The sequence below is a fragment of the Bos taurus genome, chromosome 2 (genome assembly GCF_002263795.3).
Source record: "Bos taurus isolate L1 Dominette 01449 registration number 42190680 breed Hereford chromosome 2, ARS-UCD2.0, whole genome shotgun sequence".
NCBI lineage: Eukaryota > Metazoa > Chordata > Mammalia > Artiodactyla > Bovidae > Bos > Bos taurus.
Window position 1 is genome coordinate 67759031 of NC_037329.1, and position 10923 is coordinate 67769953.

Genomic DNA, 10923 nt, shown 5'->3' on the forward strand with positions numbered 1-10923 from the left:
TGAGAAGCCCACACATCACAACTAGAGAAAAGCCCCTGCAGCAGTGAAGACCCAGCATGGTCAAAAATAAATAAATAAATCTATAAAACAAACAAACAAAAAAAAACATGAATCTCAGTTCACCTGGAGACTGTGTCTTCTTGATTGGATGTTTAGCACTGAATTCACCATTGAGGGTCTCACAGTTGTAGATCTACTAGAAAAAGACGACAAACTTTTGTTTTTGCCATAAAGAAAATTACTTAAGCCATGGAGCTCAAATGGTAGGCTTTGAAACAGAAGTATCTGGGACTGAATTGCTTTCAAATCTCAAGTCATTGAGGACACATGACTGCTAGGAAGACTCATGTATGAAATGCCACTTGTCAACTAAAAATATAGTCTCTTAAAGTAGAGAGTTATTTTATTTGGTGAGAATGATAAGGACTCTGAGCCTGGAAGATAGCATCTCAGTAGCTCTGAGAAAACTGCTCCAAGGAAGCAGGAGGGGGAGTCAGGCTATCTACAAGTTCCTAACAAAAGGAGCAGGCAGTCTGAACAGAAAAGATTATTGTGAGGTAAGAAAAATCAGATATCACGTTAAGGAATGTTGCATTCTATGTATGGGAGGATGCAAGCCTCTGGGCTCACCGAATGAACTCCTTTCATAATGCACCTCAGCTATCTGGGGGCAATCCTCTTTCGTTGTTCACCTTAAGGAGTGGCAGATGGCTGCTTCTTGCATTCCCCCAGCTCCTCAGCAGTCATCATGGGGAATGGCATAATCTGCTGGATTGCAGTTTTGGAAGCCCTCATTCACATTTGGAGGCCAGAAATTTCTGATGGCTGTGACATTTCTTGTTTATTGGTATGACAGGAGATATTTTCATTTCACACACTTCTGTCCTTCCTCACATGGTTTAATCACCTACACATCCTGCAGCAACCAACATTGTAGTAAATAAACCCTGACACCCCAGCTGGGCTCTTTCTCACTTTCTCTTCTCTGCTGCTAATGTTGTCTATCTGCTAGAACCAACAGTCTCATCACTTACATACTACAAACCTATATGACAATTTAATGGCTCCACAGAAACCCAATTAATGGAAGACAGAAGCAGCTAACTATATGTTCCTCTTTTCCTTCCCTTAGATATTGTACATGGTTCTCAAAGGCCCCATGAAACTCAGCTGTCCACCTCTATACATACTTCGATGTCCCTCTTCCCTATTTCTAGCCTCTCAGTCCTATTTTCTAGAATCACTTCCCAAAATAAACTACCTGTGCACCAATGTTGAATTAGATTTTACTTTCTGTGGAAACACTTTCTTCCCACCAGAGCGTATCATGGTGAATATTACAGGACGAAGAAATAGTATGAGAATAAAGAAGTGGTTTCTTTTCAGGTTGGAAGCTGTTACTACCCAAAAGTTATTGTACTTTTACTGAATACCAAGCATGCAGCAAGAACTTTATATTGTTTATCAAATTGAATCTATTCAATATGCTCTGAAATAGGTATTATGATTCCTATTTTATGGATAAAGAAATTGAGTCTCAGATAAGTATGTAACTTGTCAAATTTGCATAGTTAATGAATTGTTTTCATTCAGGTGCTAAAGTCCTATCTCATTTGCTGCCCCAAGGGCTGCAGCATGTCAGGCTTCCCTGTCCTTCACCATCTCCTGGACTTTGCTCTAACTCATATCCATTGAGTTGGTGATACAATTCAACCATCTAATCTTCTGTCACCCCCTTCTCCTCCTGCCCTCAATCTTTCCCAGCATCAGGGTCTTTTCCAATGAGTCAGCTCTTCATACCAGGTAGCCAAACTATTGGAGCTTCAGCTTCAGTGTCAGTCCTTCCAATGAATATTCAGGATTGATTTCCCTTGGGATTGACTGGTTTGCTCTTACAGTCCAAAGGACTCTCAATAGTCTTCTCCAGCATCACAGTTCAAAGCAACAATTTTTCAGTGCTCAGCCTTCTTTAGGGTCCAAATCTCACTATATGTACCTTTGTCAGCAAAATGATGTCTCTGCTTTTTAATATGTTTTCTAGGTTTGTCATAGCTTTCCTCCCAAGAAGCAAGTGTCTTTTAATTTTATGGCTGCAATCACTATCCACAGTTAATTTGGAGCCCAAGAAAATAAAATCTGTCACTGTTTTCCACTTTTTCCACTTCTGTTTTCCATGAAGTGATGAAACTAGATGCCATGATCTTAGTTTTTTGAATGTTGAGTTCTAAGCAAGCTTTCTAACTTTCCTTTTTCACTCTCATCAAGAGACTCTTTAGCTCCTCTTTGTTTTCTGACTTCAGCTTGAGCTTCATCCAGCCAGGCAATTCACATGATGTACTCTGCATAAGAGTTAAATAAGTAGAGTGACAATACACAGCCTTGACGTACTCCTTTTCCAATTTTGAACCTGTCTGTTCCATGTCCTATTCTAACTGTTGCTTCTTAATCTGCATACAAGTTTCTCAGGAGACAGGTAAGGTGGTCTGATATTCCTATCTCTTTCAGAATTTTCCAGTTTTTTGTGATCCACACAGTCAAAGACAATTTGGTCTCTGGTTCCTCTAAATCCAGCCTTTTCTAAATACAGCTTGTACATCTGGAAGTTCTCTGTTCATGTACTGTTGAAGTCTAGCATGAAGAATTTTGAGCATGATCTAGCTAACATATGAAATGAGTGTAATTGTGCTGCAGTTTGGACATTCTTTGGCATTGCCCTTCTTTGAGATTGGAATGAAAACTGACAGCTGAGTTTTCCAGATTTGCTGAGTGCAGCACTTTAATAACATCATAATTAATGAGTAAATACCATAAAACCCAGCTCAAGCCAACTTAGAAACCCATTCTGTTCTAAACTATTCCTGAAATGAGGAAAGTTTTAACTCACGTTCACCTCAACTGAGAATAGATTTTAAATATTTAAACATTTAGTTAGAGATATTGTTAGGAAAATTTGATAGCAATAATACTGAAAGGTAAATGATAGTCCAGTGTAGAATATTGACATGTTTGAAGTTACATGGTTTCCCTAATGTCAAGAGTACGTATATAATATTAAAACATGTTTTATTTTTCGGTTGAAGATATGTAACATTTTTATTTTTCTGTTGGAAATATGTAACAGCTATCTCTATCCATTCAAACCCTTGCTCAGAAAAATCATAACTTTATGCCTAGAAAGTTGTAAGTAAATTCCCTTGCTCTGGCATTAACCTAGGACATTCCAAATACTCCAAGAGGTATTCAAAGCATTATGTTAATCAAAGCACCCAGGCTTATAAACATGAAGAAAAGAAGACCTTGTCTCATCATCAAACACTGCAAATTTAGATGTAATAGCTGGCGTCCACCATCCAATTTGCAACCTGACTTAAAAACGTGTTATCTTCCACCTTTCTGTCATTAGGGGGAGTAGATTTTGCTTATACTGATCAGCTCTGCTAACATTATTTTCATTTCATTTAACAATATTCCACCAATTCTGGAGGAGAGAGCCTGTGATTTAAAAATTTACTCTTGGACTACCCTGGTGGTTCAGTAGTTAATAATCTGCCTTGCAATGAGGGGACAAAGGATCAATCCCTAGTCTGGGAATATTCCACATGCTGCGGGGCAACTAACCCCATGCACCAAAAATACTGAGCCCTCATCCAGTAACTACTGAAGGCTGTGTGCCAAGAGCCTGTGCTCTGCAATGATAGAACCCACTGTGACTAGAAGCCTACAGCTAGAGACTAGGCCCCTCTTGCCATAACTAGAGAAAGCCGTATGGCAACAAGGACCCAGAACAGTAGTAAATAAATAAATAAAAATTTCACCAATGCAGACAGGTTTTAAAGAAGAAACCAGCCATATAAAAGTGCAACTTTGTTTACATTTAAAAAAAAATTCCAATTAAGTTTAACATAGCCAGGTACAGGAATCACAAGATTTTGATAGAGCAATTTGGTTAAAGAAAAGTCTCTGGATTGATTGCCACAATCTACAATTTTTCTATCAGACTTAGCACCATTTAACTAAGCAATCTTAGGCATGAAAGAACCTTGACAATACAGATTCCATGCCACCAATAGCATCATAGAAAAAGAACTCACATTTGTTTAAGACCTAGACTTCTTAATTGCATAATTTCAACTAATATTCAAGCCAACTGTATGAGATAGATGACATTGTTCTCTGAAGAAATCAATATTCAGAGAGGTTAAATAATGTTTCAATAGGATGGCGCTAGTGGTAAAGAATGCGCCTGCCAATGCTGGAGATGCAAGAGATGCTGGTTCGATTTCTGGGTCGGAAAGTTCTCCTGGAGAAGAAAATGACAGCCCAATCTACTATTCATGCCTGGAGAATCCCATGGACAGAGGACCCTGGCAGGCTACAGTCTATCGGGTTGCAAAGAGTCGGACACAACTGAAGCAACTTAGTATGCAAGGGTCACACTGTGTGTAAGTGACAGAACCAGGATGTGAACACAGATCATGAGGACCTCAAAGTCCTCAACTGCCATAATCATATCTCTGCATTTTTTAACTAGTGAATTGCTAAGGTTTGTCATGCATATCTTTAGATTGGATTCAACTTTCAAGTCTCTCTCTATTCAGTGTTGCCATTTAGTATACTTGTGGCTTCTAGTAACTGAATAGAAACTTAAAAGTTGCCTAAATACTTGTGACTCAATATGTAAGAAGTTTGGGCATCACCCTTGTTGGTTAGAAATGCAGACTCTCAGGCACTGCTTCAGCTTTCTAAAGCCGAATCTAAATGTCACAAGGTCCCCAAGTGCTTGAGAAGCACTGGCTTAAGTGATAAGAATTATGTTTTGTTTATCAATTATTTTTAAATGTATATTTAATTGGAACATAATTTTTTACAATGTTGTATTCATTTCTATTGTACAACAGTGTGAACTAGCGATATGTATACATATACACTCTGCTCTCTTGAGCCTCCCACCCACCCCATCACACTCCTCCAGGTTATCACAGAGTACCTGAGTTCTCTGTGGTATGCAACAACTTTCGACTAGCTATCTATTTTACACATGGTAGTGTACATTTGTCAGTGCTACTCTCTCAGTTTGTCCCACCCTCTCCTTCCCTTGCTGTGTCCACAAGTCTGCTCTCTATGTCTGTGGCTCTTCCTGCCCTGCAAATAGGTTCATCAGTACCATTTTTCTCGATTCCATATATACGCATTAATAGACAATATTTGTTTTTGTTTTTCTACTTAATTCTGTATGACAGAGTCTAGGTTCATCCATATCTCTACAGATGACCTAGTTTTGTTCCTTTTTATGATTAATATGCCATTGTATATGTTGACTCACATCACAAGAGATGCTTGTTGGTGCTTCTAGGAGCAGTTTAACAGACCAAGTTGGAAATCAAATTCCAGCCTCCCCCACCCTTCCCTTCTCCAGCTCCAGTGCGCTGCTCATCTGCTTCATTGGCTGCAGCTGATGCGAGCAGTACATTCTTTCATGGCACATCCAAGGATAGTTAGGCAAAGAGTGACTATTGTTTTTAATGAGGAAAGATAATTCCTTCAAGTCTCATTGTCCACAGTTTGGTTGCAAGCCTCCATCCTAGATATACAAGAACCTGGTAAGTTTTGTATATGAAATTGCAATATCCTTCACGAGGGTGCAACTAGTAAGAATGGTTCATGCATGCTAAGTCACTTCAGTCATGTCCAGTTCTTTGTGTCACTATGGACCATAGCCTTCCAGGCTCCTGTGTCCATGAAATTCTCCAGGCAAGAACACTGGAGTGCGTTGCCATGCCCTCCTCTGGGAGATCTTCCCCACCAGGGATCGAACCCTTGTCTTTCATGTCTCCTGCATTTGCAGGCAGGTTTTTACCAATAATGCCACCTGAGAAGCAGTAAGACTGGTAGGAGAACTGATATAAAATAGGTGCCCAATGTATGTATTGCCCAGAAGAAGTAAGAACACCCTACTAACGATGATCCTTAGTCCTGGCATTTCAGCCACAGGATAAGGTATTGACAGTGAGACGGGTAAACACAGACCCTTCATTTGAAAGTGTCTCACAAGACCCTGAACTCCAGGCTTTGTTTCCAAGGGTTAGTACACCTTCCCTAACCAATATCTTCTCCTTTCTCTTCTGTTCCTCGTCAGTGACACATTGTTGCCTTCAGAAAGGCAGTTTTGAAATATGATTGCTGTGCTAACAGTCCCATTTTTCAGGCTTTATTTGCTTTAACACAATTTATGAAGGCTTGATTATCTCTGTATAGCCTGAGTTGCTAGTCACACCATTGATTCTCCTGATTGATTGATTATATAAGGCATATTCCAATGGGAAAATAAAAAGTCCTATCAAAGAAACACAGGTAACACAGGAGACCCCCGTTCATATACATTTTTTAGATTAAATTTTAATTTTTTTGTACAATTTTAAAAGTTACTTTCTATTTATAGTTATCACAAAATATTGGCTACATTATACAATATGTACTTGAGCCTATCTTACACCCATTAGCTTGTGCCTCCTATTCCCCAACCCCTATGTTGCCCCACCGCCACTGGTAACCACTAGTTTGCTCTCTATATCTGTGAATCTACTTCTTTTTTTGTTATATGTTTTAGATTCTCTATATAAGGGATATCACATAGTATTTCCTTTTCTCTGTCTGACTTATTCACTTTTAGTGGTTGTCATTCTTATTACCTGACACATCTTCATCCCTTTAGGATAGCAAGTGTGGATTTTAAAAATCTGTATGTTGTAAATGAATTTTGAGTAGCCTTTAGGGAGAACAAAATTGCTTTGCCCAGATACGTGGGAAATTCCAACTTCAACATTGACTTCAAATCAAAATAAAGCTCAAAGATTTTGTGCCAAAGTCAGATACTGTGCTGTTTGATACAGCATTAGCATCCTTTTTTACCATTCAATCTAATGAACATATCTAATGTATACATGGATCAGTTCAGTTCAGTTCAGTCGTTTATCCGACTCTTTGTGACCCCATGAATCGCAGCACACCAGGCCTCCCTGTCCATCACCAACTCCAGGAGTTCACTCAGACTCACGTCCACTGAGTCAGTGATGCCATCCAGCCATCTCATCCTCTGTCGTCCCCTTCTCCTCCTGCCCCCAATCCCTCCTAGCATCAGAGTCTTTTCCAATGAGTCAACTCTTCACATGAGGTGGCCAAAGTACTGGAGTTTCAGCTTTAGCATCATTCCTTCCAAAGAAATCCCAGGGCTGATCTCCTTCAGAATGGACTGGTTGGATCTCCTTGCAGTCCAAGGGACTCTCAAGAGTCTTCTCCAACACCACAGTTCAAAAGCATCAATTCTTTGGCGCTCAGATTTCCTCACAGTCCAACTCTCACATCCATACATGACCACAGGAAAAACCATAGCCTTGACTAGAAGGACCTTTGTTGGCAAAGTAATGTCTCTGCTTTTCAATATACATGGATATCTTAGTTCAAACGTTTTATAGCTGAGTCATCATTTACTAAAAATATCAGCATATTCAGTTCATGTTTTGATTTTCATTCTTTTATAGTGATCCTTATATTACAAATGGTACTCCCTTGGACCCATTCCCTTTGAATAAATATTCCATAATGAATCAACTTGTTTTATTCAAGTTAAAAAACCTTCACATGTCCGCTACCATACTGAAGAGCAGTTGCTCTGCATTCAGATTTCTGTCTCACTCACAATTTTAAGGAAATTTATAGTAAAGCCCTTCCATTTTCTGGCAGTTATTTCTCAATCCAAAACACTCATGGCAGAAGGACATGGATTTTAAAAAGAAAAATAATATTTAGTTTTTTTTTCATTTGTATTGCATTAGCTTTTCTTACCTGAAGGAAATCATTCACATCCTATGGAAAGATAAATATTTCTGGAGTATAAAAATAGTAAACAAAGCAACCTGCTGCCCCTGGCACACTGCTTGCTTTGGATCTCAGCTGAGTCTCTGTTCACCTTGGACCCAAAACCAGTCTTTTTCTCTGAACGTCACTAACTTTCCAGTAGGCGTCATTCATTTTCACAGTCCAGGAGAGCATATTATTTGCATGCTTTTCTTTGTCTCCATGTAGATCGGTACTAGTGAAAAGAGTTCAAAGGTTTGGCATACAAAATTAATTTTCAAAATTCGTCTGGACTCTGTATGATACTGGAGACTTTCTATAGCTGATCCTTATTCACCTTTCTATCAAATTCTAATTTATCTCTCTCAATTATTTTCAATTCACCCCAAACACCAAATTCTCACTCATTATCTTATTTCACTGAATATAATGCTCGCTCACATACACTCTTTAATATGTGTAATTTAGATTATACTCTTACCTGTAATTTGCTAGGGAAATAAAATGATAATCATCATCATCATCATAGTAATAGTATTCATAAAAATAAGTAACATTAACTTGTTCCTTAATTTGTTCCAGGTCCTAGGATAAGCTCCTTAATACACATATTTATGTAATCTTTAAGATAGTTGCATAAATTAAGTACAATCACTATCCTAATTTTTACATGAGGAAACAGTAATTTTAACAATTAATTGAGTTACTGAAAGTCATTGGATTAGTCACAATAAGATATATGAATTAGTGCCATGAAATTTTAAAAAGTTAATTTCGGTATGTTAAGAACTTTTTAATATTTATTTTTATGAATTTATTCATTTGCTGTGTTAGGTCTTAGTTGCGGCACACAGTATCTTTGATCTTCATTGTGGTGTGTGGGATCTAGCTCCCTGACTAGCAGTCAAACTCAGACACCCTGCATTGGAGCACAGAATTTTAGCCACTGGGATCACCAAGAAAGACTGAGTATGTTAAGTAAATAAATCTTTACTTCTCACATGATGTCACACATGGGCAGGAGAGTAATTTTACATCCCCCTGGCATCTGAAACATGGACCTCCATGCTGTTACATCAAAGGAAGAGAAGATTGAAGAAGACACATGATACCTGCTTACAATTACCACCTTTCTGAAGTGACACCATTACGTCTGCTTGGAGTTCATTTTTCAGGACAGGTCTCAGCATCTCACCCTAACAACAAAGAGACTGGAAATTGCAGGAGAATGAATGGAGAATTTAGAGACCACTAGTGTTGCACTTTATTTTGGGGGCTCCAAAATCACTGCAGATGGTGACTGCAGCCATGAAATTAAAAGACACTTACTCCTTGGAAGGAAAGTTATGACCAACCTAGACAGCATATTAAAAAGCAGAGACATTACTTTGTCAACAAAGGTCCGTCTAGTCAAGGCTATGGTTTTTCCAGTAGTCATGTATGGATATGAGAGTTGGACTGTGAAGAAAGCTAAGCATTAAAGAATTGATGCTTTTGAACTGTGGTGTTGGAGACTCCTGAGCGTCCCTTGGACTGCAAGGAGGTCCAACCAGTCCATCCTAAAAGAGATCAGTCCTGGGTGTTCATTGGAAAGACTGATGCTAAAGCTGAAACTCCAATACCTTGTCCACCTCATGCGAAGAGCTGACTCATTGGAAAAGACCCTGATTTGGGAGGGATTGGGGGCAGGAGGAGAAGGGGACCCCAAAGGATGAGATGACTGGATGGCATCATCAACTCGATGGACATGAGTCTGAGTGAACTCCGGGAGTTGGTGATGGACAGGGAGGCCTGGTGTGCTGCAATTCATGGGGTCACAAAGAGTTGGACACGACTGAGCGACTGAACTGAGTGACTGACTGACAGTCACTGACATAGTCTACCATTCTGGACATCAAACATTTCACTTGCTCCTTTGATTCCTCTATACAGAGTACAATCAATCCCACCACAAAGGACACAACCTCAGCCCTTTCCAGCTCAAGGTCCAGAATTGCTGAGTATTGTACATTAGTCCATGTAAGACTCCTTTCAGTCTGAAGATATTTAAACTTTAAAATGATCAAAAAATAAAAAAATAAAATGATCAGTTTTCTTTCCCCCAGGTTCCTAATACACAAAAGTGACACAGGGATGGGATAACCAAAATAAACGGTCCCCTTTGAAATGGGAAAAAAATAAATCTGCATTAGGGTGCAATGCAACTTTCCTATTACCATCAAACATTTGGTATATGTAAGAAAAGCAAGACAAATGCCATGGTTTTTCCCTTTACTTAAAAATTTTCAAAAAATGAAATGATTCTTCATTATTTTCCAAATTTACTGAGGAAGATTTTTATTTTTTCAAGATTTGTATAAACTTATGGGTCAAGAATCTACCTGCAATGTAGGATCCCTGGGTCATGTCCCTGGAGGAGGGAATGACAGCCCACTCCAGTATTTCTGCCTGGAGAATCTCATGAACAGAGGAGCCCTGGTGGGCTACAGTCCATTTAGCAAAAAGTCAGACATGACTACTTCATGAATTTAAACATATTTTATACATATCGTGCTTAGTCGCTCAGTTGTGTCAGACTCTTTGTGACCCCATGGACTGTAGCCCGCCAGGTGCCTCTGTCCATGGTGATTCTCCAGGCAAGAATATCGGAGTGGAGGGATCTTCCCGACCCAGGGATTGAACCCAGGTCTCCCGGCATCGCAGGTAGTTTTTTTACTATCTGAGCCACCAGGGAAGTCCTTAAACCTGTTAGTATCCTAACTGATAGTTAATGCATGCCTGCATTATACAATCTCAGCATATTTAAATTGGTTCTTGAGTCCTTTTGGCATTATCTGTGTAGTTTCTGGAAGGCTCTAGGGATGTTTTAGTGGACAGAGCTAGAAAATACATTTTAAAAGTAATATACATCTTGAGTTCAACACTTTTTGTCTCTTTTATCAAGTACTTTTTTATATGTTTTTAATTTTTTGGCCATACAGTGTGTCTTGCAGCCCTACCAGGGACTGAACCCATGCCCCCAGCATTGGGAGCACAGAGACTCAAGCACTGGAGCACCAGGGAAGGCCC